General features: G+C 39.7%; 1 pseudogene; it reads right to left on the reverse strand.

The window, feature by feature from the left end:
• Positions 1–537: 537 nt before the first annotated feature.
• LOC123826097 lies at positions 538–939 on the reverse strand (annotated as a pseudogene).
• Between the last annotated feature and the right edge of the window lie 23,776 nt (positions 940–24,715).

The following is a 24,715-nucleotide window of genomic DNA, read 5'->3' on the forward strand; positions in this document are numbered from 1 at the left end:
TTTGTCAAAGAAGATACTGGTCTAAGATGTGACTATCTGCCATGACTGGATTTTAGTTAGGAATTTTTATGTTCAGACCATCCTATGTGGTTACTTTTAGTCTCTGAGTTCATAAGGCCACCAATCTGGCCTCCTCTGAACTTGTCAAGTTTAGTATGTGGCCCTTTTTCCATTCACATTGGGTATGATAAGGATATTTTCATCAATGAGACACTTTTCAAATATATCCAACTGAAAATGAAAAAGAGAATGCCACTTATTGACTTGATTAATTTATTAAAATACTGGTTCATTGGTTTTTGGGAAACTATTCAGTTTACATTGCTATGAGTGGTATTTACTTAAGATCTGAAAAACTTGGCAGTTGTTTTACCTGTCCCCTACTTTCCACTTCTGTCCCCTACTTTCTACTTGCAATCATATACTTAGGTACCTTTTTGACCCCATGGAAAAAGGTATCTAGTGTTCAGAAATACCAATAACAGGAAGAAGATCATTTTTTTAAAAAAATGAAATGTTTCCCATTGTAGTGGATTCTTAGGCACGTTCTCCATGTATGTGACGTGCTAGCTGGATGTCTTTTGGCATAATTGTTACACATTTGGCATGGATAGCACACAGGTTGGTGTCTTCAAAAAGGCCAACCAGACAGGCTTCACTTACCTCCTGCAAAGGACCAATAGCTGCACGCTGGAAGCTCAGATCTGTTTTAAAGTCTGAGCAATTTCTCGCACTGGACACTGGAAGGGAAGTTTACGAATCAAAAGTTCAGTGAACTTTTGATAACATCTATTTTCACGAAGTGTCACAGCACCAGGCCTGTAACGATGAGGTTTCTTCACCCTCCAGTAGAGGGCGCACTCTTGCTAGCAGTTTTGGTAGCCAGGTACTTTCCCATCGATTCGTTGATTTGTGGGCAGTCTGCTTTGTATGAGCCATGGTATAGAGACCTCTCCTGCAGCAGGCAGGAGCACGGCAGCCTGGAGGAGGTGCTGCAATTAGAGAGCAACAGCAGCTGTGAACACTGTTTTATTAATTCTTATCCAAGGCACATGTCGCAAAGAGTTAGAAACACTCAAGTGTTCATTAACAATAGGTTGGATAGATTTTGATGTATTTAAAGAATAGACTATTAAATAGGGAAAATAAATAAACTGCATTCATCAATATGAATGAATCTCAGAAACCAATGTAGAACTATAGAGGACCATTCTATGTGGCATGGGAAATGTAGCCTAGCCCCCACTCGGAAAGGCCAGTGGGGATCAAGGTCCAGCACACAGGACCCATACCCATAGATAGGTTCTCCTGTGGGGAATTAGGCCTGCATTGTACTTGGGTTGCTTTGAGGCTTGCTTTTGCTAAAACTCCCTCAGCCTGAATTGAGGCAGCAAATGTTAACTTCATATCTTTAAAGTAACTTTCTAAAATCTATGCTAAACTTCCCAAGGATGAATGAAACCTGTTCAACCACTTTTCCCTTCACATTTGCAAATATCTTTCTCCTTTGATGTAATTAGCAACATCCTCTCCTTTATTCTCTATAAAAGGTAACCACCTGAAGTGAACCTGTGCATAATAAATGAGGACCATCCTCCATGTAATGTGCCCAGGAAAAGGAATAAAAGCCTGTTCAGGCAGAGGTTGGGGTCCTCTCTCACTCAGAGAGTAGCCATGCTGTCCCTTTTTCTCCACAGGTTTTCTGTAGTCCGTGTGAATTTGTTCATTGCAGCCACAACACATGGACCCTGTGGGCCTGGGTCCGCATCATGGAACACAAACTAAAAATAGTTTCCAAAAGGATAATTATGGTGATTCTACCTATATAAAGGATCAAAGGGGAAAAGCCAATGTCTTGTTTAGGAAAACATATGCCTATGGAACTTTCTAATGAGAGCAAGGGAGTGCCTTAGGGTTGAGAAAAACAGGAATTAGAATGCTCTATTTCTGCCCTGGCTGGTGTAGCTCAGTGGATTGAGCGTGGGCTGGGAACCAAAGTGTCCCAGGTTCGATTCCCAGCCAGGGTACATTCCTGGGTTGCAGGCCATAACCCCCAGCAACCGCACATTGATGTTTCTCTCTCTCTCTCTTTCTATCTCCCTCCCTTCCCTCTCTAAAAAATAAATAAATAAAATATTAAAAAAAAAGAAAGACAGCTATGTATAAAAAAAAAAGAATGCTCTATTTCTGAAGCTGGATGGTAAGAATATGAGTATTTGTTTTACTATTATTCTTTAAACTATACATTTGTATTATCTATGCACTTTTCTTTGTGTCATATATTTCTCAATAATAATTGTGCTACATGAGCCCAGGTTTGCTTGTCCTCAGCTGCTGCTGGCCTTTCCTCTGCAGTAGGGGAATGATAGGCAATGAAAAGCTGCAGCTGCAGAGGAACCCCAGAGACTGGCTCAGCCTTGTGATTCATTCTGCCACTGCCTGAGGGACCACTGGCACTCACTCGCAGGGCCTGATGCTTCTTGGACTATCAGGCATTGTGATACGACTTTATTATGTCACAGAATAAACCCAAAAAACCTACAGTAGTGAAGTAAAAAATGCATGTGTATCTTGCAAAGCTTGTGTATCAATCAACATGTATAGCATAGAAGAAAAGGTGTGTTTAGCTTTTTTACCTTTCTAGGTTGTAGACATCTGGCCTACCAAATATGAATTTTTGTTCTAACAAAGCAATTTTTCACATGAGTTCCACTCACTGAAACTTTACCAACTATGTTCAGCATGCTACGTCCCCTAGATGAAATAACATCACTTATTTGTAAATTTGGAAGAACAGAATGTTGTTTTAAAGTTCTCTGAACAAAGGGGAACCCCCATAGGATTTATCCAGTAGTAGCCTCCTCACAACACCCCTCAGAAGCCTCTGCAAAGGAGATTCTCCCATGGCCTCACCTTTTCAGAATTACTCCATCCACAGTCAGAGTTGCTCCACCTCCTCAGCCTGCAGAGAGTTCTATCTCTGACATGGCAGCTCAAAGTCCTGCTCATTTCCCTGCCTTTGGAGTGCATTTCTCAGGGTGCAAATATTCAAATTTTCAAGGCATAATCAAGCTTCAAGGAGACACAGTATTTTTAATTCTGAAGATAGTAATCTAAATAGCTCTTTTCTTGCACCAGAGAGTTAGTTGTTCCTGAACTTTGTATTGACCATTTATAGACAGAAGCAGTTACTAATACAAGGTTTGGAGTATATATTTTTATATTTAAAAAATGTAAAAGTGTTAGAAAATACTTGGCATTTTGCTTCAATTTCCTTTTAGTGTACTTGGTTATTAATACATATAAAAATACATAGAGCCCTGGCTGGTGTGGTTCAGCAGATTGAATACTGGCCTAAGGACAAAAGGGTCACAGGTTTGATTTCCAGTCAGGGCACTTGCCTGGGTTGCAGGCCAGATCTCCAGCAGGGGGCAACCACATATTGATGTATCTCTCCTTCTCTTTTTCCCCCTCATCCCCTCTCTCTAAAAATAAATAAATAAAATCTTTAAAAAATGCATAGAGATATGTATTCAGGCCACTTCTATTTCAGTACAGGGCATTGATGGTATTGCAGTGATCATAAAAATAAAATGGTCACACATCAAAATGAATTCTACATGGCATTTAAATATAAAATTTGAGATGATAAACTTCAAGAAGAAAATATATTATTTATATGATCCTGATACGGGGAAGACCTTTGTAAATGGTGACAGGCCAAATTCTGTGCCTTCAAATTCATGTGTTGAAGTCCTAACCCGCAGTACCTCAGAATGTGACTGGATTTGGAAAGAGGGCCTATAAATAGGTGATTAAGTTAAAATGGGACCCTTTGAGAGGGACCTAACCCAATCTGAATAGTGTCCTTATAAGAGAAAATTTGGGCACAAAAGGAGACACTAGGAATGTGTGCAAAGAGGAAAAGTCCTGTGAGGATGCACAGAGAGATAGTGGCTATCCACAAGCCAAGAAGAGAATCCTCAGGAGAAACCAAACCTGATTATACCTTGATCTCAGACTTTAGGTGTACAGATCTGTGAAGATATAAATCTCTGTTGTCTGAGCCATCCAGTCTATGATATTTTTTTATGGTGGCCCTAGAAAACTAATGTGTAAGCATTACTCTAATACCAAACTATCTAGAAAAAGCTTAATGTATTTTACTATATAATGTTAAACACTTACATGTCAGAAAAAGAAAGAACCACAAACTCAGAATGGTATTTGTAACATATTAAACAGAAGTTTGATGTTCTGACAGATAACTTCTACAAATCTACAATAAAATGAACATTCTAGCAGAAAAATTGGCAAGACACATAAGCAAGAAAATTTCATGTGAAGAAATACAAATAGCTGCTAGAAAATAAAAAAATTATTTCTATACAAATTAAAACTGTCATTATTTTATTTTTAATTGTTATTCAAGCACAGTTGCATTGCATTTCCACCTGCCCCCTGCCCTCCCCAACTCACCCACCACTACTTCCCACCCTCAGTCCTGCCCATATTTGACTTTGTCCATGGGTCCTATGTATATGGACCTATGTATATGGGTCCTTGATGATGTTTTCATTTCTTTCCCTTGATACCCTCCTCCCCACTCTCCTCTGGTTACTGTCAGCTGGTTCTTTATTTCAATGTCTTAAGTCATATTTTCCTTGCTTGTTTATTTTGTTGATTATTTTCCACTAATAGTTGAGGTCCTATAGTATTTGTCTTTCACCACCTGCCTTATTTCACTTTGCATAATACTATCCAGTTCCATTCATGTTGGCACAAAAGGTTAGAGCTCTTTCTTTCTTTCACCTGCATTATATTCCATTGTGTAAATGTACAAGAGTTTTTTGATCCATTCATTTACTGATGGGCACTTAGGTTGCTTCCGACACTTAGCTATTGTAAATTGTGCTGCTATGAACACTGGGGTGCATAGGTTCTTTTGGATTGGTGTTTCAGGGCTATTAGGGTAAAATATCAGTGGCAGAATTGCTGGGTAAAAAGGAAGTTCCATTTTTAGTTTTCTGAGGAAATTCCATATTGTTTTCCACAGTGGTGTCACGAGTCTGCATTCCCACCAAGAGTGCACTAGGGTTCCCTTTTCTCCACAGCCTCGCCGTCACTTGTTGGTGGTTGAATTGTATATAATGGCCATTCTGACTGGTGTGAAATGGTATGTCTTTGTGGTTTTAATTTGCATCTCTTTGATGGCTAGTAATGCTGAGCATCCTTTCATATGTCTCTGGGCCCTCTGTATGTCCTTCTTGGAGAAGTGTCTGTTCAAGTCCTTTTCCCATTTTTTTTAAAGATTTTATTTATTTATTTTTTAGAGAGGGAAGGGAGGGAAGGGGGAGAGAGAGAGAGAAACATCAATGTGTGGTTGCTGGGAGCCATGGCCTGCAACCCAGGCATGTGCTCTGACTGGGAATCGAACCTGTGACACTTTGGTTCGCAGCCTGCGCTCAATCCACTGAGCTATGCCAGCCAGGGCCCTTTTCCCATTTTTAACTGGGTTGTTTGCCTTCCTGATGTGGAGCGGTGTGAGTTCTTTATATATCTGGGACATTAAATGCTTTTCTGTGGTATCATTGGCAAATGTATTTTTCCACACATCTGTTTCCCTTTCTATTTTGCTAATGTTTTCTTTAGCCATTCAGGAGCTTTTATTTTAATGAAGTCCCATTTGTTTATTATTCACTTTATGTCCCTTACTCTAGGGGATATATTGGTAAAAATATTGCTGCGTGGAATATCTGAGATTTTTTGCCTATGTTCTCCTCTAGGATTTTTACAGTGTTGCAACTTATATTCAAGTCTTTTATCCACCATTTTATTTTTGTATATGGTGTATCTTGGTGGTCGAGTTTCATTTTTTTTGCATGTAGCTGTCCAGCTCTCCCAGCACCATTTGTTGAAGAGGGTATTTTTACTCCAATTTATGCCCCTGCTCCCTCTGTTGAATATTAATTGGCCACAGAGACATGGGTTTATTTCTGGCCTCTCTATTCTGTTCCATTGAGCTATGTGCCTGTTCTTATGCCAGTACCAGACTGTTTTGATTACTGTGGACTTGTAATACAGTTTGATGTCAGGTATGGTGATCCTTCCTACTTTGTTCTTCTTCTCAAAATTGCCGCAGCTATTTGGGGTCATTTATGGTACCGTATAAATTTTTGAAGTGTTTGTTTTATATGCGTGCAATATATTATGGATATTTTAATAAGAATTGCTTTGAATCTATAAACTGCTTTGGGTAGTATGGACATTTTGATGATGTTAATTCTTCCAATCCATAAACACAGTATATGCTTCCATTTATTTGTGTCTGCCTTAATTTATTTCCTAAGTGTTGTGTAGTTTTCTGAGTACAGGTCTTTTACCTCCTTTGTTAGGTTTATTCCTAGGTACTTTATTTTTCTTGTTGCTACATCAAATGAGATTTTTTTCCTGATTTCTGTTTCTGATATTTCATTGCTGGTGTAGAAAAATGCCTTTGATTTCTGAATATTGACTTTGTATCTTCCTGTTTTGCCAGTCACTTATTAGGTCGAGTAGTTTTTTGGTGGAGTTTATTGGGTTTTCTACATACACTATCACGTGATCTGCAAATAATGAGTTTTACTTCTTCCTTTCCAATTTGGATGCCATTCATTTATTTTTTTTCTGATCACTGGGCTATGACTTCCAATACTATGTTGAATAGAAGTGGTGAAAGTGGACATCCTTGTCTTTTTCCTGATCTTAGTAAGAAAACTTTCAGTTTTTGCTCATTAACTATGATGTTTCTTGTGTATGGTCTTTATTATGATGAGGTATGCTCCCTCTACTACTACTTTGCTGAGTGTTTTTATCATAAATGGGTGCTGTACCTTGTCTAATACTTTTTCCACATCTATTAATATGATCATGTCATTTTTGTGTTTCTTTCTGTTTATGTGATATATTAAGTTTATTGATTTGCAAATATGGTATGATCCTTGCAACCCTGGAATGAATCCCACTTGATCATGGTGTATGATCTTTTTAATGTATTGTTGGATACAGTTTGCCAATATTTTGATTAAGATTTTAGTGTCTATGTTCATCAACAATATTGGTCAGTAGTTTTCTTCATTTGTTGTGGTTTTACCTCATTTTATGATAAGGATGATGTTGGCTTTGTAAAAAGAGTTTTGGAGTCTTCTGTCTTATTGGTATTTTTGGAATAGTCTGAGAAAGATAGAGGTTAATTCTTCCTTAAATGTTTTGTAAAGTTCTCCTGTGAAACCATCAGGTCCAGGACTTTTGTACACTGGAAGCTTTCTGATTACTGCTTTGATTTCATTAGCTATTTTCTATCTGTTTAGGCTTTCTGCTTTTTCTTGATTCAGTTTTGGAAGATTATATTTTTCTAGATATTTGTCCATTTCACCCATGTTTTCAGATTTCTTGGCATATAGTTGTTCATGGTAATTTCTTACAATCTTTTGTATTTCTGTGATGTCAGCTGTCATCTCTCTTATTTTATTTCTGATTTTATTTATATGGGTCCCCTCTCTTTTATTCTTAATGAGTCTTCTTAAAGGTTTGTCAATTTTGTTTATCTTTTCAAAGAACCAGCTTTTGGATTCATTGATCCTTAGAATTGTGCTTTTAGTCTCTATGTCATTTAATTGTGCTCAGATCTTGGTTATTTCCTTCCTTCTGCTCACTCTGGGTATTGTTTGTTGTTGTTCCTCCAGTTCTAGTAGATGTAGGGTTAGGCTGTTTATTTGAAATGTTTCTATCTTTTCAAGTAGGCTTTAACTGCTATGAACTTCCCTCTCAGGACTGCCTTCATTGTGTCAATAAGTTTTGAATTCTTGTGAGTTCATTTTCACTTGTTTCTTGAAGCTTTAAGATTTCTTCATTGATATCATTATTATCTGATCCATTGTTTAATAGCATGCTATTCAATCTCCATGAGTTTGAGTGTTTTTGAGTTTTTTCCTTGAGGTTTGTTTCTGGTTCCAGTCCCTTGTGGTCAGAGAAAATGCTTGCTATAATTTCAATTTTCTTGAATTTGTTGAGGCTTGTTTTGTGTCCTATCAAGTAGTCTATCTCTTTTAAAGTATTCCATGTACATTTGAAAATAATGTGTATTTTGCTGCTTTTGGGCAAAGTTTCTACATATATCAGTTTGATCTAGGATATTGTTCCATGCCACAATATCATTGCTGATATTTGGTTTGGAAGATTTGTCCACTGTTGATGGTGGGGTGTTAAAATCCCCTACTATAAGTGTGTTGCTGTCTATATCTTTCATGAAGTCCTGCAAGATTTTCCTTATATATTGGTTGCTCCTATTTTGGGTGTGTATATGATTATAATGTTTACTCTTCTTAATAAATTCTTCCCTTGAGTACTATATAGTGTCCTTCTGTGTCTCTTCTTATGGCCTTTGTTTTGAAGTCTATTTTGTCTGATATAAGTATTGCTACCCTGGCTTTATGTTCTGTTCATTTGTTTGGAATAATTTTTATACCTTCATTTTCAATCTGTGTAGGTCCTTTGTTCTGGAGTGGATCTCTTGTAGGCAGCATATGTGCAGTTATTTTTTCTTATCCAATCAGATACCCAATGTCTTTTGAATGGAACATTTATTCCATTAACATTTAAGGTTATATTAATATTTATTAATTTCCTCCCTTTGTACCTGTGTTCCTCTCTCTCACTTATTTTCTTCCTCTTAAATAAATCCATTTAATATGTCTTGTGATGCTGTTTTTTTTGGAGGTGTATTCTTTCAGCCTTCTTTTGTCTGGGAAACTCCTTATTTTGCCTTCCATTTCGAATGGGAGACTTGCTGGTTAGAGTAGTCTTGGTTGCAGGCCTTTGTTTTTCATTACTGGGAATATTTTTTGCCATTACATTCTGGCTTGTAGTGTTTCTGTTGAAAAATCAACTGCTAGCCTTATCTGGGTTCCTTTGTATGTTAGTTCCTGTTTCTCCCTTGCTGAATTTAAGATTTTCTCTTTCTCTTTACAATTGGGCATTTTAATTATGATGTATCTTGGGGTGGGCCTCTTTGGGTTCCTCTTGTTTGGGACACTCTGTGCCTCCTGAACTTGTGTGGATTTTCCCCCCTCTGAGTTAGGGAACTTTTCTGTCATTATTTTTTAATACAGGTTTTCTACCCCTTGCTCCTTTCCTTCTCCTTCTGGTATTCCTATGACTTGAATGTTGTTGAATTTCATGTTGTCTTGCAGTTCCCTTAAGCTATCTTCATATTTTTGGGGTCTTTAGTAGTACAGCTGTTCTTCCTGGGTGTTTCTTTCTACCTTGTCTTCCAGCTCTCTAATTTGGTCCTCTCCTTCATCCAGCCTGATTGTAATTACTTCCAGTGTATTTTTTATTTTTATTTACTTTTTCAAAGATTTTATTTTAGTTTTTTAGAGAGGGTAAGGGAGGGAGAAAGAGAGGGAGATAAATGTCAATGTGCAGTTGCCTCTTGCACACCCCTACTAGGGACCTGCCCCTCAACCAAGGCATGTGCCCTAGACTGGGAATTGAACCAGTGACCCTCTGATTTGCAGGCCAGCGCTTGACCACCAAGCCATACCAGCCAGGGCACCAGTGCATTTTTTAAAAGATTTTATTTATTTATTTTAGAGAGAGGGGAAGGGAGGAGAAAGAGAGGGAGAGAAGCATAATGCACGGTTGCCTCTCATGCGTCGCCTTTTGGGGACCTCATCCACAACCCAAGCATGTGCCCTGACTGTGAATCAAACTGGCAACCCTTTGGTTTGCAGGTCGCCATTCAATCTACTAAGCCACACCAGGAAGGTCACTTCTAGTGTATTTTTTACTTCAGATATTATATTCTTCATTTCTTCCTGGTTCTTGTTTATAGATTCTATTTGTGTTTTCATACTGTCATAGTTCCTTCTCAGTTCCCTGTGGTTGACAGTGAGTTCCTTAAACATATTTATAACCATTCTTTTTAATTCTATATCTGATAGTTTGCTAGACTCCATTTCATTCTGTTCTTTCATTGGGAATCTTCCATTCCTTTTGATTGCATGTTCTTTCTTTGTCTCCCCCTTTAAGGTGACTCTTTGTTTATTTCTGAGATTCCAGATGCTCTGCTTTGCCAGCTGTCTTCCTAAGGTGAACTTTTGTGGTAGGGGTTCTGTGGGGCCCTTTGATTTCCTTGTCTGGATGCTCTAGGGTTGCCCTTTCTTCTGTTTGTGTGGGCTCTCTTGTTGTACTTTGTCTTTACCTATTGGTGGCTCTTTGTTGGGGGGTTCTCCCCTGTAGTCAATGTACTGGTATTCATAGCTCCCACCTTGTCTTGTATGCTATTGTACAGGTATTGGTTAACAAAGCAGTATTACCAGACAACCAAAGCTGTCTTCAGCAAGAAGAACCCCTCTACCACATCAGCATTCTCAACCACAATTGAACTAAGATTAATAAAGGTGAAGAGAGATTATGGATATTATGAAGTATAACAAAAGGAATATTAGATAACTGAAAGAGGAAAAAAAATGTTGTTGTGTGGTAAGAGGGAGGAGAATTGATAAGATTGGGATAGAACCTAGGCAAAGAAAGGGAAAGAGCAAAACTTACAATGTAAGTAAAACACGAAAGGGTGATGCAAACACTGGGGTAATAAGAGGGAAGTGTATACTATGAGGTTTTAAATAAAATTGAAAAGGTACTGGACTAACAAGAACGAAATTGAAGAAAAACCACAGCAGGGTTAATATCAATGACAGTTGAATGAAGTTTAATAAAGGCGAAATGGGAATAAGAATATTGTAGAAAAGTGAAAATTGAATGAGATGTCTACAGCAAAGAAAAATTATTTTGAGAGGCTAGGGGAAGCAAGTTTAAAAGAATAAGGAGTAAAGCCCAGGTTGAGATGGGGGGAAAGAAAGGAAGAAAAAGAGAAAAACAGGAGAGGGAAAACAGTGAAATAAAATTCCTTACTCAACTGATCAGGGACAAGGGGAAGGTGAAATGCAGTAAGAGAGTGGGAGTACTCTATGGAATTTAAAGAACCAACAAATGAACAAATAGGAGATCCTTTGGAGAAGAATCACAATAACTGCGATATTTCACTCAACTAGCCACTGTTTATGAAAGGGGAGAAAATAGTAAGACCATTTTTAGAAGGGAAAAAGAATGTGAGCTGTCTTAAGAAAGAAGAGTGCTTATGTGAGTTTAGATTGAGGAGAAATAGTGAGAGTAAGGGATAGAAAATTGGCATAGTGTGAGAAAAAATAAAGTTAACTACAACAGTAATGGAGTTCAGGAAGATGGCAAAATGGATTAAGATCAGAGAACTGTTCTGTGTGGGATTTGGAATAACAATAGTATGACAAAAAATATACAATCTGTATAAAAAGAATAAAAAGTAAAAGACCAAGAGTATTGTGTTATTTTGAATACAAGTGAAGAAGAAAAAGTAAAATACAATATGAAAGGGAGAATAAAAAAGTAACAAACAATAAAAACAAACAAAACAAAAAAATTAATGGAAATATGGGAAATAAAAAAATGTGCAAGTTCTGAAGGGCTGGCAAAGTGCAATTTGCCAGCTCAGCTGTTGGTGTTCACCTTCTGGCTTCTTTCTGGATAGTCTCAGGTTTTCTCACAGCTCCAGTCTTATTGTCTTACTCTTAAAAAAACAAACAAACAAAAAAAGCCTCCTGATCACTTTAAACCTGCCAGTAGAGTTTTGCAGGTCTTCCAGGATCCTGCAGGCAGAAGGGGGCTGGGCTCTGCTTTTTCTTCCCCTTTCCCGTGGTTCTTGGAGGGTGGGGGCTCAATCTGGGCTACAATATTCATAGGTGCCTAGTTTCCAGGCAAGGCCTTCAGAGTACTGTGTGGTCTACACTGTCCACTCTGTGCATTTGTGCAAAGCTGGTGCCAATATTCCACCTCATTTTACAACTCTTGGATTGGTCAGAGAGGTGCACTGAGTGGGAGCAAATTGTGTCCCTTCCCTTCCTTCTTTGCTAGCCTTACTTCTGTGCAAGCATGAGGTCCCTGCAGAGCAGCTCAGTTTCTATATTGAAGGAAATCTTTCTGGGGGCTGCTGCTTCTATAGCCCCTGCTTCCCCATTTTGGTCAATATGTGAGGTACACTTGTTACAGGGTGCAGCCAAGAGGGGGGACCCCAAATGGGCATTTGAAATGGGGTCCAAGCCCTGGCTGGCGTAGCTCGGTGGATTGAGCGCGGGCTGGGAACCAAAGTGTCCCAGGTTCGATTCCCAGTCAGGGTACATTCCTGGGTTGCAGGCCATAACCCCCAGCAACCACACATTGATATTTCTCTCTCTCTCTCTCTCTCTCTCTCTCTCTCTCTCTCTCTCTCTCTCTCTCTCTCTCTCTCTCTCCCTTCCCTCCCTAAAAATAAATAAATAAAATCTTTAAAAAAAAAAAAAAGAAAAAAAAAAAAGAAATGGGGTCCAGAACTCAAGGTGTTCAGGAAATATTAAGATGTCCTCACCAACCCCCCACAGGTGTGGGTTGGGGGAAGGGACAGATGGAGCAGGGCCATTGAGAGCTGTTTTGCATATCAACAGCCTTGCAGCTACCCTCTGGCATGGTCATTTAACATATCTATAACCTTTAACTGGTTACATAGATATGTTAAATAGCTGTGGGCAGTGCTCTGAACCAGGGGAATGGAAGTAACTTCCCCACCAAGACGTAACTGGGGGGCAGGTCCCCCGAGTTACAGCAACCTACGTGGGAGCTTGGAGATGATTGGCACCATGGCCTGGGGCCACGCCTGCCCAGACTCATGATGGCAGTCCAGTAAAGTTGGAAGGATATGAGTTCTGGCATGTGAAGCCGAGTGTGGGAGAAGTCGGAAATGGGGTTGCAGAGGAAGATTGGTGTGGGGATTTAAACCCAGACACGGTAGCCATTGGAGGGAGAACCATGTGGCTGTGGTAGTGCAGAGAGGATCACAACTATTGAGAAGGGGGAGAACTATGCGTCTTTAGCAGAGTGAGGACTCCCACAGCTCTGCGAGAGAGAATCACCATGTGGCTTTAGCAGAAAATTGCCACTCGGATTTGGCAGAGTGGCGACCCCAGCTCCCTGCAGCTTTGTGGAGAGAAGCACGCTGTTTTGGCTGAGTGGGGACTCCTGTGGCCCTGGGAGAGAGGACCACGCGGCTTTAGCAGAGATCCTGGCAACACAGCTGAGGGTGCCAGGAACCCAGGGAGGTCTCCCAGTCAAGACGGATTACTGGGATGAACTGGAGACTGCCTGAGTCACAGACTTCTGTTTCTTTTCCTAAGATACGGTACCCCAGAATGGGCAAATGGGGAAGGAAGGACTGTGCATGTTTGTGGGTGTTTTAAGGGACTTTAGGATTTTGGTGAAGACATTAGGTCACTACTTTAAGTCTGTATAGCATTAAATAAGCATTTCCTTTCCTTTTCACTAATCTCTGGCGTTGAGAGACGTCTTTCCTATAGGCGGCGGACATAACAGACCTGGGGGCTTCGTTCAATAATAGTATATCGTCCCAGGCCCCTCTTGTGCTCTGTAACACCCTGAGTGGGAGCAAATCGTGCCCCTACTCCTCCCTCTTCACTCATCCGGCTACTGCACAGTGAGGTTCCTGTGCACGTGGCACCTATTTTTCTTTTATTAAGAGATAAGAATCCAACATAAAGTAATATTATATATAATTAATAAAGATTGTAGTTTCCATCCTTTGCAGATCTATGTAATCTAAAATCCTGTCTGCTTGGCCTTCTACTGGCACAGATTAAAGAACTTTAAAAATGGTTTCTGTTTGACTTTTGACCTAGAAATTTCAATTCTTACTTCTGGGAATTGCATCAAATAAATAATTAGGTGAAATATTTTATGTTAGGTTGGAGTTGCTCAAGAAACCAGATGGACACAGCGAATTACAGAGCAGGGTTTATTAGCAGGGAATAAGAGGGAAAGTGGACCCAACCAAGGAAGGTTGGGGACCCAACCAAGGGAGGTTAAGACTCACTCAGTTGTTCTTAAGGCAGGGTTTTTAAGTGCAAAAACCCCGAAGGGTAACAGGTTGGAGTGTCAAAGTCTGATTGGCTAGAGCTTCTTGCTGGGTGCCATTTCTGCTGTCCATTGTTCTTGATACATCTTGTCAGGCTCAAGTTAAAGCTGTATCCTGTTATGCCAGATAGGCCGACCCCAGACTCTAATCTTAGCCAGGCATCTGTTTGTCCTGGGTAGGGTGAGCAGGAAGTTTCCCCGGCAGGCATTTTCCCATGCTACAGTTTCCCACGGTATAGTTTTCCTGCCTGGTGAATTTCCATTCCTCCTAGGCCTACCTAGGTCTGTCATTTTAATTATACAAGTTTTTAGCCTAAAATGAGAAATAATCTTAACTGTTTCACAGTAACAATTTGGTTACTAATCATAGTACCAAGCATAGTACCTTTCATATCATGCAAATGTTTAAAACAGAAAATATTAAAAAGGATAATCTTATAGGTAAACTTTCTGGGTTGTAGAATTGATTACAGGTGAATTTAGATTTCTTCATGTTTCTCAATATTTTCAGTTTACTATAATAAATATATTCTGGTAATAAGAGAAATCTATAAAAGTCACTCCAAAAAAAAAACCAAAACCCCACAGGAATGAAGTTGCTGAGTTCTGAATTGAGTAAGTAGAAAAGTGCTATGAGAACTGAACTTTCTCTGGGCATGGAAGCCCAGGAATCAGACTTGCCTTAGTTTGGATGTTGGTCAGTCATTTACTATCTCTGTGATTTTGGCCACATTACTAAAAGCACCAAGTTTCAGTTTTGTCATCTGGAAAACAAGAAAAGCAGTAGTACTTTCTCAGAGGCTTGTTATGAGGATTAAATAAAATCCTGGACATAAAGGGCACTGGGTGGGTACAGAGGAATGCTGCTTCCTACCCTGCTTTCCAACCACATGCAATGAAAAGTAGAGCTTCGGCTAGAAGTAATTAGGTCACTGTGGATGTGATAGGGAACTCAAGACTTGGAAAATTTTAGCTTAAGGTAAAGAGTTATAAGTCTAGCAAGTAATGTGTATGTTAAAGCGTTTGTTTCAGAAATTACAGACAAGCCCAGTCCTGGCTCCTGGGAAAACAGCTAACCTCCTGGGGCACTCACTGCTAAAGACTACTGCCTGGGGACAACTGGAGGCATCTGGGCCTTTGTGTTCCAGGGCGAGACAGACAATCACCCTCCCCTGGGAACAGCTAACTGCCCAGGACAGGAACATTGCAGCCAACTTCTTTATTCCACGTACCCCAACCGCCCCCACCCCGCCCCCACCGCCCCTGCTGCAGTTATAAAAAGTCTGGCCTGGAAAAAGAAGAAAAGATGGTCTGTTAGGGTATGAACCCACCATCTTCTCAAATCACTGACCATCTGAATAAAGCACCCATAAAGATTCAATCACTGTCATTGCTTATTGGGTTTGGTAGTGACACTGGTCTCTTTTCTAGTTTCAGATGCATGGGGATGTAGAAGTAGAAATAGGCCATGAGAGATGAGAAAGATCCAAAGGAGGACTAGAACACAATGGACATCCCCTGCTGATTTAGATAACTAGTAATTATCATTAATGATACACTGTAATTATTGAGGATGGCTCTGTGCCCTTACATATGTACTAATACCTACATTATCTCATGTAATTATCCATATAGCTGTATGTTACAGTAGCATTGTCATCTCTATTTTAGAAGTAAAGAAACTGAGGATTAGACAGGTGCCCTGTCCAACACCACACAAATAAGAAGGGCTAGCACTAAGATTGAATTTTTTGTGTAATTCAGACAAACCTTTTGTATTTCCTATACACATCCCCATTTCTAAGTGAATGAGGCACACTTGACACAAGTACAGCTTAATTCGTATTTGGGGGACTGAGGGAAGTAGTGGCCTCCCACTTAATGATGTGACTGGTGTGATAGTTGACTGGGGCCACAAGCTAAGGAATGTGGCAGGCTCCACAAGCTGGAAATGCAAAGAACAGATTCTCCCACTAAAGACTCCAGAAGGAGCACAGCCCAGCTGACACCTGGATGTTAGCACAGTGAGAGGACTTCTGATCTCCAGAGCTATAAGAGAATAAATCTGTGGTAATTTGTTGCAGCAGCAATAGAAAACAAATACAAGTAGTAAAGTTATCTTTTTATTAACAGTGAAAATTTATTATAATACTGGCAAGTGGAATTTCCTTGTATTATAGAGTTAGAATGAGGAATTGTAACACTGATAATATATTCTGCAAATCAATTCAGAAGCCACTCTACTGAGAAAGAGCTGTAGGCAGATGCTAACAACCTGGTGGAGGACAGTTGGAGACTGTGAGCAGGGGAGCCTCTGTATAAGCCAAAGAAGGAGGGGCTGTGTGCCCAGGACCTTGAAAGGAGCTCCTGAGGGCATCTGAGCTATGTAAGGAGATGCCCAAGAGGACCTTTCCTACATAAGCATTATTATAGTTTTTGTAAAATAAAAAATTCTAAATGTTTATTTAAACAATAAATATAATACTGCTGTTACTTTCCACTACATATAATAGGGAAGACAAAGAAACAAATCTAAGTTTAAATAAAACACATTATGCCCTGGCTGGTGTGGCTTAGTGTATTGATTGCTAGCCTGTGAACCAAAGGGTTGCTGGTTTGATTTCCAGTCAGGGCACATGCCTGGGTTACAGGCCAGGTCCTCAGTTCAGGGCGTATGAGAGGCAATCACACACTGATGTTTCTCTCCTTCTCTTTCTCCCCTCCATCCCTTCTCTCCAAAAATAAATAAAATGTTTAAAAAATAAAAAAACACATTACGATACAAGGTCGTTATCTTCCCTGGTTAGCTTTTTTTTTTTCACCAATAAGCTGTCGCTCCTGCTTCCAACACTCATTATTTGGGAACTGTGCTCAGCTGCTAGTTAAGGTGCAGTGGCAAAGACTTCAGAAAGGCCTCTTGGGCATCTCCTTACATAGCTCAGATGCCCTCAGGAGCTCCTTTCAAGGTCCTGGGCACACAGCCCCTCCTTCTTTGGCTTATACAGAGGCTCCCCTGCTCACAGTCTCCAACTGTCCTCCACCAGGTTGTTAGCATCTGCCTACAGCTCTTTCTCAGTAGAGTGGCTTCTGAATTGATTTGCAGAATATATTATCAGTGTTACAATTCCTCATTCTAACTCTATAATACAAGGAAATTCCACTTGCCAGTATTATAATAAATTTTCACTGTTAATAAAAAAGATAACTTTACTACTTGTATTTGTTTTCTATTGCTGCTGCAACAAATTACCACAGATTTATTCTCTTATAGCTCTGGAGATCAGAAGTCCTCTCACTGTGCTAACATCCAGGTGTCAGCTGGGCTGTGCTCCTTCTGGAGTCTTTAGTGGGAGAATCTGTTCTTTGCATTTCCAGCTTGTGGAGCCTGCCACATTCCTTAGCTTGTGGCCCCTGCCACATTCCTTAGCTTGTGGCCCCAGTTAACTATCACATCATTCACACCTATGCTTCAGTCCTCAGACTTTCTTCTCTGCCTCTGACCCTCCTGCCTCCTTCTTTCACTTCTGAGTACTCTTATAGTTACACTCTACCCACACACAAAAAATCTAAGAGTGTTTCCCCATGTCAAGACCCTTAATTCAATCACATCTTACAGGTTCTATCAAAATGTGGACATCTTTGTGGGAGGAGCGGATTTTCTGCTAACCACACTACCCTTTCTACAAAACTTGAAAGAAAATTATTTTACCCAATTAGAAAGTGTCTTCACAACAGTACAAAATACAATCAACTAGTAAAATATGAGTTACAGATAATAAAACAGAGTGGTCAGTATCACCAGACAGAGCATGCCTTCCTAATTTTCACCAGCAAGAAAGAAACAAGGAGAGGATTCTACTTGGATCATGCCCTGTCATGGAAGTTTGATGGAAGAGGAGTTGGAAAGGGCAGGTGGGGGAGGTGGGAAGGGCAGGTTCTATGCACAGCCTGGAATGATCCATCTTCTTGACCATTCCAGGTGAACACAGGTACAAAGTGGGGGAGAAGGACAAGTCTTCCTGGAGGGTTTATGCAGGAGGAGACCAAAACAATAGGATTGATGGGTGAGGTTGGCAATATATAGTTGGGGGCATGGGTTATCCTGAGGTGCTAAGACTCCTCACTTCAGTTATTTGTATAAATACCTTGTTCTCTTTAACATCAGGTTTCACCTTGATTTCTTCATCTAGTTGATTCAAAACAAAAACGAAGAGGAAAAGCATGGTGTAGACCACAGAAGGATATCAGGACCACCATCATGGAGAAAGCCTCAGAAATGCAAAGGCCTTAAGTTAAGAACTGTAAAGCCTATCTTCATTTTCATTTTCTCCTGCCTTTATCTTTACAGATAATAATTATAATTAGCCACTCTCATTTCTTCCACTCTTTCCTATCTTCTAGTCCAACTTAATATCACCTTCAGTCCCTATAGCCTGGGTAGATTTTTAGGAAGTAGTAATTTTGTAAGTAAAATTTTATAATTAAGTATATATTAAAGAGCACAATGATCCACATACTTTACTAATTTCCCAAGTCATTAAATCAAGTAGGACAAAATTACTGAAATTAAGATGCATTTGATTACTCTATTTTCTGTATGTGTATTGTAGAGTAATAAGTATAGTGTGATATTAATTATCTAACATAAACTTCCTAGTCAGTAGTATTCAGTAGATCATCACCTACTCTGTATTGAAACACACACACACACACACACATGCTTATACTTCTTCAAGGAGATAACTACAAGCAATGTCAGACGGACAAAATGAGTTTCACACTTGTTGAAGATACCTTCAATGTTAAAGTAACATTCCTTCAGGCTGGAGAGGGAGCCATCATTGTCAGATCATATCTCCATAAAGATCTGGGAAGCCAGCCTATAATTGCCATGCCTGCCAGCCAAAGATCAGGAAGAAGATATAAAGATGGGTTATTGATGCTTGTTGCATCAGTGTTGGCCACACACCATGGAGCTAGCAGGGTATCTCAAGAGAAGGTATCAGGATATTTCATAAAAAGGGTTGGGGCTTATCCAGGTTATTGGGGGTTTAAAGAAGCATGGTTACTTTATGGGTACTGTCAGAAAGTTGGGTCAATTCTTAATGTTTATTCAAGAAGCAGGAGAAGCAGAGTGGGACTTTAGTTGTAATTGGTAAAGAGGAAACAGTTGATGTGTTTTTATTTTTGTCCACATATGATAATGTAATTATCTTAATTTCTACTCACATTATAGTGGTCACTGAGGTACCTGGTCTTATACCGGTGTTCTGGCAAATGGTTTACATTCAGTGGGAGAACATCAAGGCCTAGCCCTTTGAATCAGGCCAACTGCTGACTGATGGAAGTCAGGGTTTTTTTCTTTCTTTCTCAGGATGTATAAATGGATTCATATGCTGGAACGTGGTAGCATGGGGAGAGCAGGCCTCTGGCCCCCTTCATCTCTCTAGCTCTAGCTCCATCTTGCACTGTGAGTGGCCTCATATACATACAGGGAATTCCTCAACCTGTAGGTCCAAACTCCATCTGTACCTCCTGCTGTTATATTGCCCCTTCACCAAATGCAAAGTTCCTGCTCACAATGACAGACCCAGGCAAGAGGACTGACTGATCTAAAGACCCATGCAGGTCCTGAACACACGTTTCAACCAATATTATTTTCTGTAACAACTGTGCATGGTTTTCAGATGGACTTGATGAGCATGGGTTTAAATGGTAAAAAGCCTTTTCCTCAGCTCAGCTCATCCATTTTCCAGGTATGGAGCAAGCTACTCAGACTCTCTTATTGTAAGCTTTAGTTTTTTCATATATGAGATATAAGAATGATAATAGCACTTAGTGATGGGTTGTTCCACAAATTAAATTAAAAAGACATTTTACATATTTTATAATATAAATTATTTACCCAATAAATATAATTGCTATTATTTTCATTATTATTTTAAATATTTGAAAAAGCATTCTAGTGACTGGTGATGATTTCCAGAGGTCCCAAAATCCAACTTAGATGTGGAAGTCATCTATTTAAGCATATATGCTTTTCTTTTTTATGGCTATTAAAGGAGAGTACATTTTCACACTTAAAAAACAATGTTCTGTTACTCTTTAGGGATATGATTTCTGTGGTTAAATTGCTCCTACAATTCCATAAATATAAAGTTGTACAGAATTACCAAAGGAGATATGCCAAGAAAAACATGACCTTAAGGAATTTAAACTACACATGCTTGTATAATAAAAAGACACCATTATTTTGGACTACAAGAGAACAAGTGAGAGTGGGGGAGGAAAGTAGGTGCTCCAGCCAAAATGCAGAGGTCATGGCATTCGCCATAGCTCCTATTCCCTAAGAAGCAGGTTTCTCTCCACACCCGGGTTCCCTTTCTGTTGCAGTTTTATCCTGTTATCTCATTCTACTAATGTGGCCAAGGAATATCATTTAGGGATTTACTGCTACCTGGTGATAGTTTGTTGCTCCAGTTTACTTTTGCTCTATTTTATTCCTAGATGTATTATATTACTTGTTAGTACATTATAATAGAAGGAAAATAAGAAATAGTAAAAAAAAAATTCTAGCCACTTGATATTAGAATTCTAGCTTGCATCAACCCGGCAGCTACCACCTTCTCAGTGCATAGCCCCTTCCTCAGTGGACACATTCATATCCATCTGTTCTTGGACCTGTGCAAGGCTGCCTAGAAGAGGAGGCACAGCAGCCCCAGTCATTGCATTGACCTCATGGTAAATGTCTGTCTCATGGAGGCTGTAGACACCAAATACTACCAATGTATCATTTTTAAACTCCCATTTCTCAGTTCTTAAACCTGATTTTAGTGTGACTAAATCAGATGCTCCTCTACCCTATTGCCATAGCACTATTATTTTCCTACAAGAGCAGCCTGCCTACTAGGAAATAGCATGATGTTCATGCTGTGAGAGTCCCCTGTGTCAGCCTTTATGGACCAACCTTAACAGCAAGGACAATGGCAGCAGCTAACATATTTATTGCACAGTGAACATAAACAAAGCCCTTTTTAGATTGAATTAGTTTACCTAATTTTAATAGTCATAGTTGAAAATGGTAAAGCAAGTGGTAAAAACCAAGATTCAAAGAGGGTATATGGTTTGAGTAGGTCTTTCACTTCAAATTCTGCACCCATTTCCAGGAAGAATGTTTAAGATTTCTGTTGCAGTTTGATGATGAGAGAAAGCACTCTGAATTCACCACTAACCCTCTCATTTTATTAGAATAGAGTTAAGAAAGTAAAGGATATTACAAAAATAGCCAGCCCATCAATGTTACTGAATTAGAGTCTGCAATAAAGAAGGGAGTGAAGCATTGCCCTCCTATCTAGTGCTCCTCAGTCCCTAGGCTATTGCCCTGCAGGAAATCCATGTAGAAAAGTCTAGGGAGAAACACATCAGTTATTTTACCCTGAACTATAGCAAATAATTTCCAAAATCTGATTAAATGTCTGGCTATGAAAATAAGAATCTATCATAGTTAATGTCTGCAATGAAGTGCTTGTTTAAGCACACATTTCTTTTTTGTTTTTATTGTTGTTTAAGTACAGTTGTCTCCATTTTTCCCTAAAGACTCCCTCCACCCCACTCACCCCTACCTACCCGCCTCGATCCAACCCCACTTTGGCTTTGTCCATGTGTTCTTTATATATGTTCCTTGATGACCCTTCCTTTTTTCTCCCTTATTATCCCCCTCCCCCTCCCCCTGTGGTTACTGTCAGTTTGTTCTTAATTTCAACGTCACTGCTTACATTTTCCTTGCTTGTTTGTTTTGTTGATTAGGTTCCACTTATAGGTGAGATCATATGGTATTTGTCTTTCACTGCCTGGATTATTTCACTTAGCATAATGTTCTCCGGTTCTATTCATGCTGTCACGAAGGGTAGGAGCTCCTTCTTTTCTCGATACTTTCCCTTTGGCATGTCAGGGAAGCCTGTTTTCTAACTTACAGAGGTTGCATCACCTTAATGTTTTTCCTTGAACACCCTTAGGGTTTCTTCAGAAATATGATTGTTAGATTTTTCAACTGAACTTTGTTCTTTATTTCAAAAGAACCCCAACATTCACAACATTTCTTTTTCAGAAAAACAAAACAAAAAAAAAACATCCCCCCGCCCATTATTTGAAAGGCTAGGCTCTGCTGCTGTATTCTAGTAGGGCTTAATAACAATCATTGATGGGTTATTCCAGTTTAATAATCAGTTATGAAAAAAGGCACAGTTACTTAGTGGCCCATCATTATATGTACCAGCAGACATGAAAACTTTAGAATACTATCAGTCCCCATGTTAGATTTTGCTACTCTGTGACATCCTAAGAGAAGATTGTTTTATTAGATAAGACTAGGAATTCCATTAGTTTCATTCTTTAGAAATTAATGTGCTGTGAATGCAGTGCTGGATGCCAAGGATAGTAGAAATATCTGCTCTTCAGAGAATATTCATTAATTGACTTGATGATTCTGTTGTGGGATATTGGATGGGCAAATGAAGTCACAGAAAATTCTAGGACACTTAAAATCCCCTTCCAAAATATTAGTAAGGGATTTTATTTTATTTTTATTTATTTTTTATTTTTTAACATATTTTATTGATTATGCAGTTACAGTTGTCCCATTTCCCCCTTCACTCCCCTCCACCCTGTACCCCCTCCCCCACCCACATTCCTCCCCTTTAGTTCATGTCCATGTGTCATACTTATGAGTTCTTTAGCTTCTACATTTCCCATACTATTCTTACCCTCCCCCATCCATTTTCTACCTACCATCTATGCTACTTATTCTCCATACCTTTTTCCCTTCTCTCCTCCTCCCACTCCCCTGTTGCTAACCCTCCATGTGATCTCCCTTTCTGTGGTTCTGTTCCTGTTCTAGTTGTTTGCTTAGTTTCTTTTGTTTTTGTTTTAGGTGTGGTTGTTAATAATTGTGAGTTTGCTATCCTTTTACTATACATGTCTTTTCTTTATCTTCTTTTCTTAGGTAAGTCCCTTTAGCATTTCATAAAATAAGGGCTTGGTGATGATGAACTCCTTTAACTTGACCTTATCTGAGAAGCACTTTATCTGCCCTTCCATTCTAAATGAGAGCTTTGCTGGATAGAGCAATCTGGGATGTAGGTCCTTGTCTTTCATGACTTGGAATATTTCTTTCCAGCCCCTTCTTGCCTGTAATGTCTCTTTTGAGAAATCAGCTGACAGTCTGATGGGAATTCCTTTGTAGGTTACTGTCCCCTTATCTCTTGCTGCTTCTAGGATTCTCTCCTTCATTTTTACCTTGGCTAATGTAATTATGATGTGCCTTGGTGTGTTTCTTCTTGGGTCCAACTTCTTTGGGGTTCTCTGAGCTTCTTGGATTTCTTGGAAGACTATTTCCTTTGCCAGATTGGGAAAGTTCTCCATTATTATTTGTTCAAATACGTGCTCAATTTGTTGCTTTTCCCCTTCCCCTTCTGGTACCCCTATAATTCGGATGCTGGAACGTTTAAAGATGTTCTGGATGTTCTTAAGCTTCTCCTGGTTTTTTTGAATTCTTATTTCCTCATGCTTTCCTGCTTGGTTGATTCTATCTTCTTTCTGGTCCACTGTATTGTTTTGAGACCCAGTTTCCATCCCTTTATTATTGGCTCTTCTCCGTATATCTTCCTGCATCTCTTTTATGGTAACCTATATCTTTTCATCTAATTTGCAGCCAAAATCAACCAATTCCATGAGCTTTCTGATCACCAGTGTTTTGAACAACAAAAGTCCCCCTGAGTCCCCCAGGACTCAAAAGGATGAGTCCTGGGGGACTGCTCTGTTCTATTGGAAACATATCTCTCCCTGTCTCTCCTTTTTTTTTCTTTTCTTTTTTTTTTTTCCGATCTGGTTGCTCTTGTTAGGTGTGGGGCAGAGCCTTAGGTGTTCACCGGGGCTGGGCACCCCAGTCGCTAGATTGTGACGTTATATGTGGGGGTGGGGGCAGGAGCGGGGATGGGAGGAAACAATGGCGGTAGTTCCGTTCTCCTGGGATCTCAGTCCCTGCTCTGGGATCCTGGGCTGCGAGGTCTGCCCTGGTCCGCAATCGCAATCACCACCTCACTGGGTCTGCCAACTGCAGCTTGCATACTTAGGGACCCCTGCTGCGTTCTTGCGCGCCGGATGACTTTCACGCTGACTTTGCGCCAAGTTTTCCCCGACCTCCGTGCTCCTCCGACCCGCGCCCGCTGGGCTCATCCACTTCTACCAGTCTAGATGTATGGGTCTGCTTCAACTTCTTTGCTGTCGGACTTCCATTCAGATAAATCCTCCGTCAGTTCTGGATGTTCTTCTAGTTGTAAATTGTTGTTGTTCCAATCTTGGTTGTGCGAGGAGGTACAGTGAGTCCACGTATTCCTCCATCTTGCCGGAAGTCCAGTAAGGGATTTTCCAATTGCCTCATGGAGGTTTATGAGAAATGGTTTTCAAAATTTTAGTAAGAGTTATTTTAACCTTTGAAATAAAGAAATAATAATTAGTTTCAAAATGAAAAGGTAAGGTTATCAAATGTAGAGAACAATGGCAGAAGGAATTTTCCAGGACTTTGTAATTATATCTATCTGGCATCTTCACAAGGAAAAAAAAATCATACTGAGGGTTCTACATGGTAAAGTTGATTTGTCAATATTTTTTGCTCTTTGAA

The sequence above is a fragment of the Phyllostomus hastatus genome, unplaced genomic scaffold (genome assembly GCF_019186645.2).
Source record: "Phyllostomus hastatus isolate PE091 unplaced genomic scaffold, TTU_PhHast_1.1 phas_contig_80, whole genome shotgun sequence".
In the NCBI taxonomy this organism is placed as follows: Eukaryota; Metazoa; Chordata; class Mammalia; order Chiroptera; family Phyllostomidae; genus Phyllostomus; species Phyllostomus hastatus.